Source organism: Hirundo rustica, chromosome 5 (assembly GCF_015227805.2).
Source record: "Hirundo rustica isolate bHirRus1 chromosome 5, bHirRus1.pri.v3, whole genome shotgun sequence".
NCBI lineage: Eukaryota > Metazoa > Chordata > Aves > Passeriformes > Hirundinidae > Hirundo > Hirundo rustica.
This window is the reverse complement of record NC_053454.1, coordinates 72988344-73002259: the sequence shown is the minus strand read 5'-3', so window position 1 is coordinate 73002259 and position 13916 is coordinate 72988344. Positions and strand designations below refer to the sequence as shown.

The window sequence follows — 13916 nt, the reverse complement described above, 5'->3', positions numbered from 1 at the left end:
TAACTTCATTACGATGATTTGTTCAACGCGAGCCTTATTCTGCAAACATTTACACATGAGTAGCTTTATGTAAGTGGGCAGTTCCATCAAGCTAGATTTTTGTGTATTACTCTGTTTCGGCGTTTGGACAAGGTCAAATATCTCTTGTGCCTTCTCAGGGTTTTCCTTTCAATTTTGGGTAGGTTGTGATGCTCTTTGTTTAGCTCCCATCTTTGTGTCTCTGCTCCCAGCTTTGTATATCTCTCTGTTTTAACCTCAAGCTCTCGAGGCTGAATCTGTCTCGCTCTGCACAGATCATTGTTAGGCTTTGTGCTGGTACCTTGTAGATGACTGCAGTTATTACAACACAGGAAACTCTCAATCCAACCCTGAATCAAATGATATTGACTAGGCTAATGCAGCTATCTAATCTGTATTAACTTCAGTTGCTTGGAGAATGATGGTGTAGGAGTGAGTTATGCTGCTCAAATCCCAGACGGTGTCCTGCAATAACGCACAAGTAGTCTCAAAAGGATTGATTGAAGCTTCAAATACTAGAATTTATCTAACTACCAAAGAAGTAGAAAAAAACCCCACCCCGTATTAAAAGAAGATTATCATCAAGCGAGTAAAATGCTTGAGAAATCATTTGTCCTAATTCCTCTGTTGCCATACACACAAATCCAGTTTTCTGACGCTGCGGATCAAAGGCCGCAGGTGTAGTGTATCAAAGGTGCACGGATGCCATCAGTATTTTCTGGAGCGGCAGCACCGGCCGGAGGTGAGGCGTAGAGCCCCCCCCCCCCCTCCCCTCAGGACGGGGCATCCCTCACGGCCCACCCCTCAAAGTTTGGAGGCTAAAGGCAGCCGGCCCGGCGGCTCCGAGAAGCCCTTGCTCCCCTTCTAGGGAGGTTCGGTTTCCACTCCCGGGACAGAGCAGGCACTAGCGTTTCCCACAGGTCCTGCCCAGCCCGCGGGAGGTGCCGATGCGGAGCCTGCCGCCCCGGAGCGACCCCTCAGCGCCCGGCGGGCGGGCGGCAGAGGCGGCGGCGGAGGCCGGGCTCCCTCTGGGCGGCAGGAGGTGAACGGCAAGCGCCGGCGTCTCCCTCCCACAGCGCGGTGTCGGTCTCGCCTCCTCCAGCAGCAGCAGTAGCGGGTCACCTCTGCGCGGCTGAGCCGAGCCGCGCTGCCTGCTGGCCGCAGGGCTGCCGGAGGGGCGGCCGGCCGCTCCCCTCGCTTGCGGCGACAGCGGGAGGGAGCCGTGAGGGTGGCGCCGGGGGCAGGAGCGCCCCTGCCCGAGCCGGCCGCACCTGGCCCTGCCGGCGGCGGGCGGGCTGGGCTGGGCTCCGGCCGCCGCGCTCCTCATTTCCTTCGGCCGTCCGTCGCGCTGCTGGAGGCTCCGGACTATAAATAGCAGCTCGCCCGCCGCCGAGCGCCTCTCGCACGCATCGGGGGAAAGTGCGACGCCGGCCGACCCGCCGCCGGACAGGTACCGCCGCTCGGGAGGCTGAGGGGGCTCTCGCCGCTGCCCGGGGCTTGCTTTCCTCCTTTCCCCCGCGGGCTCCGGCGCGTCGGCAGAGATTAGAAGCCGAGGATGGGTTCCGGCGAAGTCCCTCCCTTTTATTCCCTTACCAAGTTTCTTAAGGTCGCAGCCCCGGCGGCGGGGAAGGCGCGCTCGCCGCCGCCGGGCTCGGGGGGATCCGGGTGGGAGCGCGCTGAGGGCGGCTGCCGCCCGCTCGGGGCCGGCGCTGAGGCGAGGAGGGGCCCGGCCGCCACAGGGACCCTGCCCGCCCGCCGGGGATCGCCGGCAGCGCGGAGGGAGCCGAGCTGCCGGGGCAGCTTCCAGCTAGGACGCGCCGGGGATCTCGCCGAGTTTCTCCCGACGGCGGCGGCGCTGCCCGCCGGGAGCCTGGATGCCGCCCCGGCCGCGGTGCCGGGCCCCCCGTGCAGCTGCGGCCGGGGCCCTTCTGAAGGGCTATCGGGGGGTCTCGGCGACCTTGTCCGCAAGGGTTTGGTTGGGGGAAAAGTTGAGGGTACTTGGGTGAGGGTAGGGACTTCTGCGGGTGACGCTAAGGGTTAACTCGGTGGAGTAATCGAGCTATAGGATCGCCATCCCCATCTTGCGAAGAGCAGCGTCTGCCGAGATGGAATGGAAACCGCGAGAAAGGTATTTCAGATAATTAAGTTGAGCGGAGTTGTAACTTGAAATTGTATCAGCCAGAAAAGGGGTGGGGGGGAGGATGGTGTTCGATTTCTGATCTACGGTAGAGCTGCGCTCTGTTTTCTTTTCCTGAAATGACACAGAGATTTTGAAGCACGGATGGCAGAGCTTGGGACTCCCACCTTGGTCCCCAAAACTAACCCGGTACCTTACCCAAAATAGAAATGATAGGATTAAGTCTTTGTGGAGCTGTGTTTTCATCTGATGCCTAATTATGTTGCCATTTATCTTCCTTGCCAGGAGAAATTTACTTGTTTGTTTACCCATTAATGATGTGTTAAAATAGATACGCTGAAATCAGGCCGTACGTGTGCCATTTAAATCTGACTTTCAGTCTCAGAGATGAGGATATTTTCGGTCTTTACTGGCTTACAGGCATTCTCTGTATGTAAATGATGCCTACATAGCAAGAATGATGGGGGAGAATTCGGTCTATTTCTTGGTCTATTTCAAAGAGAAAGTACGTAAATAATTGGTTGGTAACAAAACTTCTGTTCGGATAAGTATTTGCAAGTGTGATAGCAGTCTTTAAAAAGGCAGTTTTCTAGTCACTCGATTATTTTCAATGTTGTTTTTATTCTACTTGATTAAATTTGAGCTAGCTTTAAAGCCCTGCAGTATCTCAGATTTTTTTTTTTTTTTTCGTGAACCTGTGTATTGGATGGCGTTTGTGTATGTAAGCCCTCATTACTGTATCTATCCATGCAGGACTGAATGCTGTTTACTTCACACATATTGATAATTCCAGCAAAATCAGGATACAAGTCACTAGATTAATATGAGCAGCAATTAGTCCTGTGAGATTTTTACAGCCCTGATGGCATTAGTGACAGCATGTGGCACTGTTAGTACTTCAGAGCCCTGTGTTTTTTGGGTTTTTTTTCTGCTCTCTGACAGTTTCTACAGCACTCAATATAAGGTTAAATCTTTCTTTAGAATACTTCTTTTCTTTTACTGGCTCTCTTGGACTGACTGAAGCTTCAAGTTCCAGTTCTCCATGGGTTCCTCAAACCTTGCAAGTGCAGCAGATCCTTCTTTTGCTCTGGTTTCTCTTTCTCTGGAGAGATTTATCTGTGAGGCTGCTTTAGTTTTTTGTCTGATCAAAGAATTCTGTCTTCCTCAGCCTAAGGTATATCAGTTTGAGCAGGTGTACCCAGGTGCCTCTTACAGATCCTGCTTTATGATCTATAGTCTCCTTATCTTCTGATCTGATTGAAAGATTTCACATTAGGCGAAGGCTTTGTGAACCAAAAATGCAAAATTAATACTCTGCTCAGTGCCTGGGAGTCTGCTGTGCTGTAAGAAGACAAAAAAACTCCCCAAAAACCAGATCTCCAACAAAAACCAGAGGAGTGGAAGAGCTGCCTGGAGCATCCAAGTCAGCCTGTAGAGGACAGTGCTGCTGGCTGACAGTAGAGGAAGGAGGCTGTGAGAGAGTCTGCAGGTGAAGTAATTGTTTGAATAGGCCTGAGCCTAAATTCACCGTGAATTTTTGGAGGCAATGTAGTGGGATTGATAGGTGTGCTGAAATATTAACTTGTTATGGATATATATTTTTAGCATATAATTTCTGCAGAGAAATATGAAAACAATACTTTTTGAATTCATGTAACAGATTTACAGGAAGAGGTAAGATCATTTACCGAGACAAATCCAAAGGCGGACAGTTACTCCCAACATTAAAGTTTCTTAAAAACTTCTGAGGACTTGAGGCAGCATGCTTGAACACCTGGGCAGTTAGCTACTTGTCTCTCCCTAGCTCTGTATTTTCACAACCCTTCCTGTATGTCTAATGCTCTGGCTGATGAAAAATTTTAGGAAGGGCTGGTTTTGCTTGGCTTATTAAATATCTTGTATTACAGTAATATTTTGTTATTATTGATGAATGGTGAATGTTATTTATTACACTTTTGAGAGAGGATTCTTTCTTTGAAGCAATCTGGGCTGATACAACTCAAAATCAATGAAATACTTTTCCCTGGATTTTTTTACTTGTATATCTTTAAGTGTCAAAACACGATCTGGATGGAAGGCTGAAATGTTATTTGGGATGAGTTGGCAGTCCTGGCCTCATCAGGCCTTGGATCTTGGCTACTACTTTCCTGATTTCACCTACAAACCTGGCAATCACTACAGATTTGTCCTGAGTTCTCCATTGTAGGAGCAGGGAGTACAGGTGAGCTCATCGCTGATGAGTAACAGCTGTGTTAATTACAAGCCAGCCTCACCCCTGATTGGTAACAGCTGTGTTTAATTACAGTCCAGCCCCGTCGCTGATGAGTCACAGGTGCATCCAATAAAGGTAAGTGTGATAAAAGGGAGGGGTTAGCCGGGGAGGGGATTGACGAGGCAGGAGGAGACCCAGTGGATGTGAGGGGATTGACGAGGCAGGAGGAGACCCAGTGGATGTGAGGGGATTGATGAGGCAGGAGGAGAACCGGTGGACGTGAGGGCGCTGACGAGGAAGGAGGAGAACCGGTGGACGTGAGGGGACGAAGAAGCAGGATCCTGAGGAGAGGGGGTCGCTGCTGTGAGGTCAGTCTGGGTGTGCGCTTAGAGCATGTTGTTGGAACCTGCAGTCACAGTCTAGCTGGGTAAAAGCTGCATTTGGAGTTTGCGAACTGATCCCTGCAATCAGAGTTTAGCAGGAAATACCCAGCAGTCAGAGGCTGCCAGGGAAACCTGCAGTAGGAGCTGCTGCAGCCAGAGTCAGTGAATGGTTGGAGTCAGGATGGCTGAGCTGTAAAGGGGAACAAACCAGGACCCTTTTCACACTGTGATGAAGGGGTCTGTGTCTTGGCTATTTTCTACTCTCTGACCAGAGGGCTGCTGCAGCACTCTATCTCTTTATCTAGTAGTGGTCTCAGCTCATTTTGCTCTTGCTTTTAGGTTGTTTGTTTTTAAGGGACTGCCTAATTCTTCCTTAGCTGCATAAGGATCTGGTCAGTTAGCGTCTCAGTCTCTCCTGTCCTGGATAGTTGATATGTTATGGAAAACCTGAGGCAGACTCTGAAAGGCTTTTGGCTTGCGCAAGGTTGGAGTGTGGTGCTGGACTTCAGCTCAGAGGTGTCTTCACAGTGATACAGGATTTAAATTAAAAAGACTTGCTTGTCTTCATACAAAATCCATGCTGACAATTCTGAAGAGAGCTTGAGGTTTGTGGATTTCAGTTTCCTGCTGATGGGAGGGCTGTTCTTTTACTGCTTGCTAGAAGAGAGAGAAAAAGTATAAACTATTGATGTAGAATTCTCTAGTCCATTTTCTCCATAGTCTGTGGAGGGAGATTGAGTTGATTTGGCCGGGTCAGTAGCAGGTTTTTTTTTTTTTTTTTTTTGGGGAGGGTTTCCCCCATTCTTTCTGCCTTCATAAATTAAATAAATATGGACAGAGTCTCAAAGAGCAAATCAGATTTGAGCAATCTGTTCTACTATGAAAATTTCTGTTAGGAGCTGTTGTCTGTCTTCCAAGGCTTGTATACCTTTTTGGCAAGGTATACTGAAAAGTGAAGTGGACATCTTAAGCTGTACATGGGGTGATTATTAATTTGTGTTGAGAGGGAGTGAATAGAGCAAACTGTGTCTGCTTATTCTGTGGGCTTTTCAAGTTTACAATGATAAAGTTTGCTTACCTGTTTCAGTAATGGGTTTTGAATCGTTTACTGTCAGTGTGGTTGGTGTGACTTTTAAGAAATGTAGCTATTTCTGCTTCTCAAGTGTTATAGATCCAGGGTCTAAAGAACTTGCCACCATTAAGAATCCAAAGAGACTGGGCAGGAGCGCTCTGTTTACAATTGCTTCAGCTCTGTCTCTGCATAGGAGGTTTAAAATTGGGTTTGGATGTTAAAAGCCTTTTTGTCTCAGTCTGGCAAACTAAGCCTCTTCCTATTAGTCAGTGAATTTGCCCCACAGGTTACTTTAGATTGTTTTTAATATTGAAGCAGACTCTATTTAATGAAAATACACAAAACTCCCACAAGCTAAAGGTGCTTACTTGATATAATACTGTGTTAAACGTGATGCTGTTTATCAAGGTCACTTTGGCAGTCTGAGTTTGTGCTCTGTTACTGGGCCTCATGGCATTAAAGATTAAATCCATCTGTGCTTTTTTGATGGATGTCTTTTGCTTTGGTTTGTATCCTGTTTCTATGAAGCTTCACCCCGTGACCCCGGTGAAAATTTATCCCGAGTACGGCAGTAAAGACAGTCTGGGGAGAACTTTCTCCTGAACTTTATATGTATAAATAACTAAGCTGCTTTCCTTTGTATCCATTTCTTTCTTTCTGTTGTCTGTGCTCTTGCCAATGGGAGTTTGTTGCTGCGAAAACACTTTTGGCAAATAGGGTGAAATTTCTTGCTGTGAGGCACTGGGAAGACCCTGTTTTTTAATGTGACTGCAGGAGGTGGATAATAATGGAGAATTCAGAGGAAGAAAGTCTTGGGGAGATTAGGCTTTTATTGTGTTTTGACAACTGTTCATGTACCATCGAGTTTGTGCATTGTTTAGTTTGCAAGCGTGATCCTAGTGTATTCTAGCAATGCTAGTAAGATGCACTAAAGCTAGGGTGCATCTTTCTGTTATGAAAATGGCTCAGAAACAGGTAAATGGGTGTAAAATCTAGGTGCTAAATGTGGTTTGGTGCCTTGTACAAATGGAGCATTAAGCAGAATGCTTCAGCTCTGGTGTTGAACGGTGTTTCTGTAGCAGCAGTAACATGTTCTGCTTGCTCAGTGTTTGTGGCTAGAGAAAACAGCTGTCAGTACAACCGAGTTTTTTAAGATGAAATAACTTCCTCTGCTATAGAAATGTAATTTGGAGTAATATTTTAATTGGTTACGCCATTTTATTCTCTAAATGCGAATACACTCTGGTACACGGAGTATGAGATACTGCATTTGATGTTATCATGATAACATCAGTCTCCTATTTTTATAGTTTTAAAAATATTCTTTCAATTGATTAGAAGATTTTTAATTTTTTGAATTAATAACCTAGGAATTGAGAAGTGCCTTTTTGCTTTAGCCAAGCAAGACTGTAGGTTGGGTATATTTTTTTTTTTTTTTGCCCCTTCAAAAGCCTGCTATAGAGCTCCGCTCTATCTGGAATTTCTGTTACTGCCTGTCATGACACAGAACTTGGGTGGCCTCTCTGGGCTAGCTGGAGATGAGAATTCAACGATGTTGCCTCTGTGTGGGAAGCGGGTTTTAAAGCAAACACCCCTGCAGTCCTGCACAGCAGCTCTTTCCACAGGAGCACTGTGACTAGGATCATCAGATGATGGCCCAGCCGCTGAACCTTGCGGTAAAGACAAAGGATGTAAATGGGAAAGAGACACCTGGTGGAAAAAAAGTAAACATTGAATTAAGCGTTCTCATTTTAGATCAGCAATGGAGAAATATTGTTCAATTTGCTCGGTAGTTTCTATACAAGCACAGATGCTTAACTTGTGTTAATTTTCACTCAGTGAATCTGCATTAAACACTTTTACAAGTGATTCATATTTGATAATGGTTTACCCATAGAGTTACAGCAATTAGGAATTATTTTTTTTAACTCTAGGAAATTTTTTTTTGGCTTTCCTGCTGTCAGTGTCTGATTACTTTAAGTTCTGCTGCTGTGTTTCAGCTGGCTAGCATCGACATTTTCTACTAGGAACTGATAGTTTTCAGGTGAGACAAATAAGTGATGACTGCTGTTTTTATGGAAGCTGTTCTGGTTTTGGGTACCACAGGTGGAGATAGTTGGAAGCTTGGAATGCATCAATGCAGCCTACACTAGGTGGCAGTGTAAAATATGAAGAAGCCTAAAAACATTTTTAATTCTCTATGAATCCAATAGAAGCTGCCACATTTATGGCTCATTTTGCAGATAAGAGTATTTTTACTGCATAGTCTCCCCTTAGATATGAGGTCACTTATTTTTCATGGTCTTACTTTTTCTTGACTTGAGTCAGGGAATGTGTTTGGGCACTTACTGTAAGAGAGCTGGTATACTGAAAATTCAGTCTACACTTTTATTGTGGTTAGCTGGCTCATGTTTGTAGTTAGTTATGGGTTAGGAAAACCACACGTTGTTGAAAATGTTATGTGAGATGTGTTTTTAACTGTAGGACAGAAGCTGTCAGCTGGTGAAGCAGTGATGTGTGAGACTTCATTATAATATTTTATAGCCATTCATAATTTATCTAGGATGATCTGGTACACATGTATTGTTTTTAAAATAAAAATACTGAACTTGTACATAATTTGATGTCAAACTGCATGTAGAGCTGGAGTTTACTGTCTTTCTCTTAGAGGGGGTGTGTGTGTATAAATACCCCCCACCCCCAGGTGCTGTGGATATAAGTCTTTTTAAAAATGGTAGGATGTGTGAGTCCTAAGAAGCCAAAATGCATCTTCATGTTCTTCGAGCAAGGGAACTTAAGTGACGGTGTGAGTTAGAATGGTTACCTGTGACCTGAGTACATCCTCTGTCAGTAAAGTTTGGGGTCCTTTCAAAGTTCCCCTTCAGCAAAGCCTGATGATGCAAAAATTCTGATCAGGGTAGAGAAAATAACATCTACAGAAGTCTTTATCAGTTTGTGTGCCATCAAGATGCGATAGCCTAGAGATAGATTTCCCTACTAAACATAAAAGGCAAGAGGAATCAGAGGACCCAGCCTGTAAAGGTTGTGTGCAGAGTTCCTGAACTGCTTTCTTATGTATTTGCAAGTGAAATGAGGGAGAAGTTTGTAACACCATGAAAACTTTACGTTTTTATAAATAGGATTTTCTTTCACTGACAGAAATGAGAAGCCTGGTCACAATAGCTTCTTTGGAACTGTGTACTGCAAAAAGCCAAGCTGTCCACATGCTGAGGTTATTAAATGAATTTAGGCTGTCAAAATATACGTGGAAATAGATTTAGTACCTTGCAGTAAAACTGATCAGTAATTAATCTGATGGTAAATGGAGGAGGCTGTACATATGTAAGGTCTAAGTCAGGTTATGCTGAATATGTTTGAAGAATGAACATTTGAAAAAATCCCAGCTTTTGATAATGACTTCTTTTAAGCAGAAGACACAAAAGTACTATGAAGCAGTGGGAGTATTTAGTGAGGAAACACTTCCCCCTCCTTGCTCTTTATTCATACTATTATGCTTTTCACAGAAGAAAATGTTCAGTACCATTGGTATCTGTCATAGCAGTGTTTTGAAGATAATGTGGAAGATTTACCAGCAGAAAATGTAGATGGTCAAGTAAGTAAACCTGTGCTTGCAGAGTTCCTGGGTGCACGTGCAGGTCCTGGAGGGGCACTGTAAGCAGTGACCCTCCGTGTTCATGTAGTCTTTGGAAAGCTCAGCCTTAACCTTTAACAGTCGTGGTTTCAGCAGAGGAAACCTGGCAAAAATTCTCCTTGGTCCAAGAGTCTCTGACTCTTGGTCGTTGCTTGAACTCCAACTGTAAATTGAGATACCGTGTCTCAGTTTGAATTGTTTTAGTTCAGCATTGGCAGCTATTTGTGTTTGTTTGAGTGGTGTTAATTGAATGGCAAACTGTGGTAGTCTTGCACAAAAGCAAAAGAATGCTAAGCACCAATTTATCAAAAAGAAGGGTCGTGGATGCCCATATTAATGTTAATAGGAGTTGTCCCACAATTTGCAGCTGCAGATTGATCTAAAGATGTGTGGGAACCTGGCAGAGCGGATCCCTGACAAAAGCAGAATGTGAGAAGTCTCTGACTGAGTCACAGGGTGAAGGGAATAGAGATGCTGAAGCAAGATTAAATGGTAGCTTATTTTAGGGCTGTATTAAAAGCATTCTAGAAATAAACTGTCTGATCTGATGTCCAAAGATCTCACCTCCAGCCATGATTATAAGGAAAACCAAATCCTTTGGTCCGGTTTGGGCTGTGTTTCATAACCTGCGGGTGAAAGCTGAAGGGATTACTGATGCTGATGTGGGAAGCCAAGTGGTGAACCCCACCTTAAACAAAGCAGTCTCCAGAGGGGCTGGGAACAAGTAACTTCTTACCCGAACAGTGGGGACAAAAGCAACGCAACCCATCTGGAGCTCTTCACTTATTGTTTAATACTAGAACCAAACCTTGGAGTTTTCTTACAGACGGTAGCATTTGTTGGCTATAATATTTAAATAAATCTGGTTTTTCACTAGAAAACATGCTGCGGTTGCTTCCATGTTCCTCTGAGGAGATACATTTATAACAATTATTTTAAACACCTAATTCAGCACTTGCTCCACTTGTTGAACAGCTTGTTAATGAGGTGTCCTAGAGTTGTCTATGAATATTTATATAAAGAGTAAAATATGGAAAAAATGTACTTTTTTTTCAAAAGAAAATCGGTGATTCCTTGTTTTTAGTGCTCTTGAAATGACCTTAACAATCAATTTTGGTATGTTAAAATAATTACATGCTTGTGAATTTTACCTGAAGCATCTGATATTTATGGCTTTTTGATTTTTTTTTTGGTGCTTTTTTAATGCTTTTAGAAAAAGAGCTACCATTATCCTCATGGACTGTTCTAGATGGGGATAGAGAGGAGGGCCAAAACACCATAAAGCATAAACCATCAAATAAAATACTGATTAAGATCTAGCCCATGTATGTGGGAATTTTTACTGGCAGATGCTTGCTAAGTTCTGAAAAACATCAGCTTTGAGGATCTATTTTTGTGGTCTGGAAGAGCAATGTCTCCCACTAAAGTTTGAAGGCTAAGGTGAAATACTTTTTTTCTTGAAGTTGAGCTATGAAGTGCAAGAAGATATATTTTTAAACAATTTTAAAAGACTGTACCGGCCTGTCAGTTTCAACCCTAGTGTTTCGTTCTGTATTTGGAAGTGTTGCAGCTTCACACTCAGCTGATTTGTTGGTTCTGCCGTAGTAAATAATTCAGAAGAGCCTTTGTGTAGTCAGTAATGTCACACCTCTCTCACCTCCCCTAAGCGATGGGAGCAGATTCTGACCCCGTCTGCAGTGCTGTAGGTTTGCTGCAGCTCAAGGAAGCACTTCGGAAGATCTTGGCTTTTGGGTTTCGTTTTCTAAAAAGAAATAAAATCTTAAAGAAGAAATTTTAAAATTTAGCAGTAATCTGGCCTTTTATATGTCCCTTCTGGAAATGCACAGAAGAGAGACCCAGGTGTGCTGATATTTTGGTAGGAAGTGAGGCTTCACCTTGGGAACGCTCATTGGGCTGAGGGTCAGACTGGAATTCTGAATCCTTGAACAGGCAAGGTGAGACGTGCCTCTGTTGAATGGCAATGGGCAGCTGGTGGTGAGCCGGTGTCTGCAGAGCAGGGAAACTTTCCTACCAGCTGGGGAAAGGAGCGTGCCATAACCAGTCTCTGCGCTGCAGCTGTCCCGAGTCTTTAACAAGGAAGACAAGCCTTTGTGTGCTTGGCTGCTTTCTGTCTTACCTGAACGCTTGTTTTGTTTCTGTGCGCGTTGAGAGAATTTCGGTGTTGATGAGGAGATAAGCTGGCTGCCTCTTCAGATTTAAATAAATTCTACTCTTACATACTGTTGAGCAATCTGGGTTTGGTTTTTTTCTTTTAGTGAAAGGTGCATATCGTTGTGGTTTTTTAAACTCAATGGGAAGCGTTTGTTAGTGTTAAAAACTTGTCTCTGTTCTGCAGCTGACTCGCCTACTTGTCAGCAATAGTGGATTTTCCTTTTTCTTCATGGATGGTTATCTTTCAGCTTGTTCTATTTCTGTCCAAATAGTGTTGCTCCCATTCTAGCCCGGTGAAGGATATTCATAGCTTTCAGACCTAGTTCTCGTCACAGCCAGACCACTGACAGCATCAGACAGTGTTGAGGTGGGAGGTGCATGGGACTTGCCATGCTCTTCAGTAGGATTTTCTCCATCTGACAGGTGGTAGATCCAAACAAATAAACAAAATTCAGATCCTGTAGTGTCTGTAGGTAGCAGGTGTTTGTACAGGTCATGGACTGCGGTGGCTCAGATAACTGAAAAATAAACAAAATAATTTATATAATCTTGAAAGTAGACACTGCCTTGATCCATCAGCTTAAGTCATCGTATGTGAAGGAGGGGACAGTGTAAATTTGTAAGATTGAACGGGGAGAGACAGATGATTCTTTTTGTCTGCTGTGCCACATTGGAGGAAAAAAAAAGAAAAAAGCCTTTAAAGAATTACCAGGCAGCGAGGAGATAATTAAACCATCAAGCACAGGGATCTCACGGCTATTGTGGGTAAACAACTCTGGCTGCTCCAGGCAAGGGACCAGCTTAATTAAAAACAATGACAAAGGAGTTAAAAAAAAAAAAACCCAAACCCCAACTTCTAATTTAGTTAACCCATTTACCAAAGGAACATATTGGGAGCCCATTAGTTTTTCTACAGAGACTAACACTTTGTCTATAAATGCAACATTTTAGAAACTTTCTAAACTTTCTCTGGCTTGGCTTTAAAAATGTATGAACACTTTTAAATGTTCTGTGGGCAGCAGGTCAAAGCAAGGGCTTCTGCCGCTCTGTTCTGGTGAGAGTTTGCCTGCAGTGCTGCATCCGCTCTGGAGCCTCAGTAGGAGAGGGATGTGCGCCTGTTGGAACAAGCCCAGAGGAGGCCCCAAAGCTAGTCAGAGGGCTGGAGCACCTATCCTATGCGGACAGGTGGGATTGTTTAGCCTGGAGAAGAGAAGGCTCCCAGGGAGACTTTTACAGGAGCCTGAAGGTGCTGCCAGAGAGCTGGAGCGGGACCCTTGGGGCATGGAGCGGCAGGACAAGGGGCAGTGAGTTAACACTGGAAGTGGGCAGGTGTAGATTAGATATTAGGAAGATATTCTTTACTGTGCGTGTGGTGAGATGCTGGAATAAGTTTCCCAGAAAATCGGTGGCTGTGCCATCCCTGGAAGGTTTCAAGGCCAGATTGCACAGGACTTTGAGCCACCTGATGTAAAGGAAGGGAAGGTATTTGCTGCCCATGGCAGGAGGTGATCTTTGTGGTCAGTCGTACCCCAAACCTGTCTGTGGCTCTGTCACCGGTGTGTGCAGTGAAGCACCCTGTTTGTAGGGCTGTGCAGCCTGTGATAGCCCTGCAAGCCTTGCCTTGTGTAACTGAGCCGCTGTGGCTACATCATCACCGGCCTAGCATCTCATTAGCACACGGGAAGGGAAACAGAAATTTCCGGGCTGGGTTGCCCAGCGAAGCGCTTAATGCCTCAAGTAAAGATGGGTGCTTGTGTGAGCTTGAGACTGTGCTGTACCTTGAGCTGCCAAATCTAAAACTTTAAATGTCTACCTAAAAAATTCAGAATGGCTCAATATAATGCTTTCAACCTTCAGTGTTAAAGAACATTTTTATTTGTGCTTGTGTTGTTATGGGCGATAAATAGCCAATTTAATATAATTTTACTTCGCCATTTAAAAAATAACAATCTGAAATAGCCACAATAAAAGAGACAACCTCGATTCCGGGTTATCGAAGTTGGGTGAATGCAGGGATGGCCACAACTGAACCAGTCCTCCGTGTTCACGATCTCTTAGGCTCTGTGAGCAGGTTTAATACAGTTTTTCTTCCCTGAGGCAGTTTTATTGTTGATTCGTATCTGCTGCGCATATTCATGTATTTTCTTTCTCTGGCTGTTTGGCTCAGAATGCTTTTTCTGGCAGAATCGAGCGCTTGAATGGGGTTCTGAGAAGTCGGCATTGGGATGCTGATCGCGACATCTCTGGGTCTTCTAGATTGGTATAATGTG

The 13916-nt window shown here is 44.6% G+C and overlaps 1 protein-coding gene across 8 annotated transcripts in view; it reads left to right on the top strand.

Annotated features, from left to right (window-relative positions):
• The first annotated feature begins 1353 nt into the window (after positions 1-1353).
• INPP4B (inositol polyphosphate-4-phosphatase type II B) overlaps positions 1354-13916 on the top strand; it is a 281153-nt gene continuing 268590 nt past the window's right edge. For 4 of the 8 annotated variants that reach the window (XM_040063946.2, XM_058420537.1, XM_040063948.2 and 1 more), the window contains exon 1: positions 1354-1468. The gene's annotated coding sequence lies outside the window, so the exon portion shown is untranslated. Of the gene's footprint in view, positions 1469-2125; positions 2147-4483; positions 4503-4558; positions 4736-5261; positions 5356-13916 lie in introns of those variants that run through there. The other 4 variants (XM_040063942.2, XM_040063944.2, XM_040063945.1 and 1 more) reach the window with 4 other exon arrangements.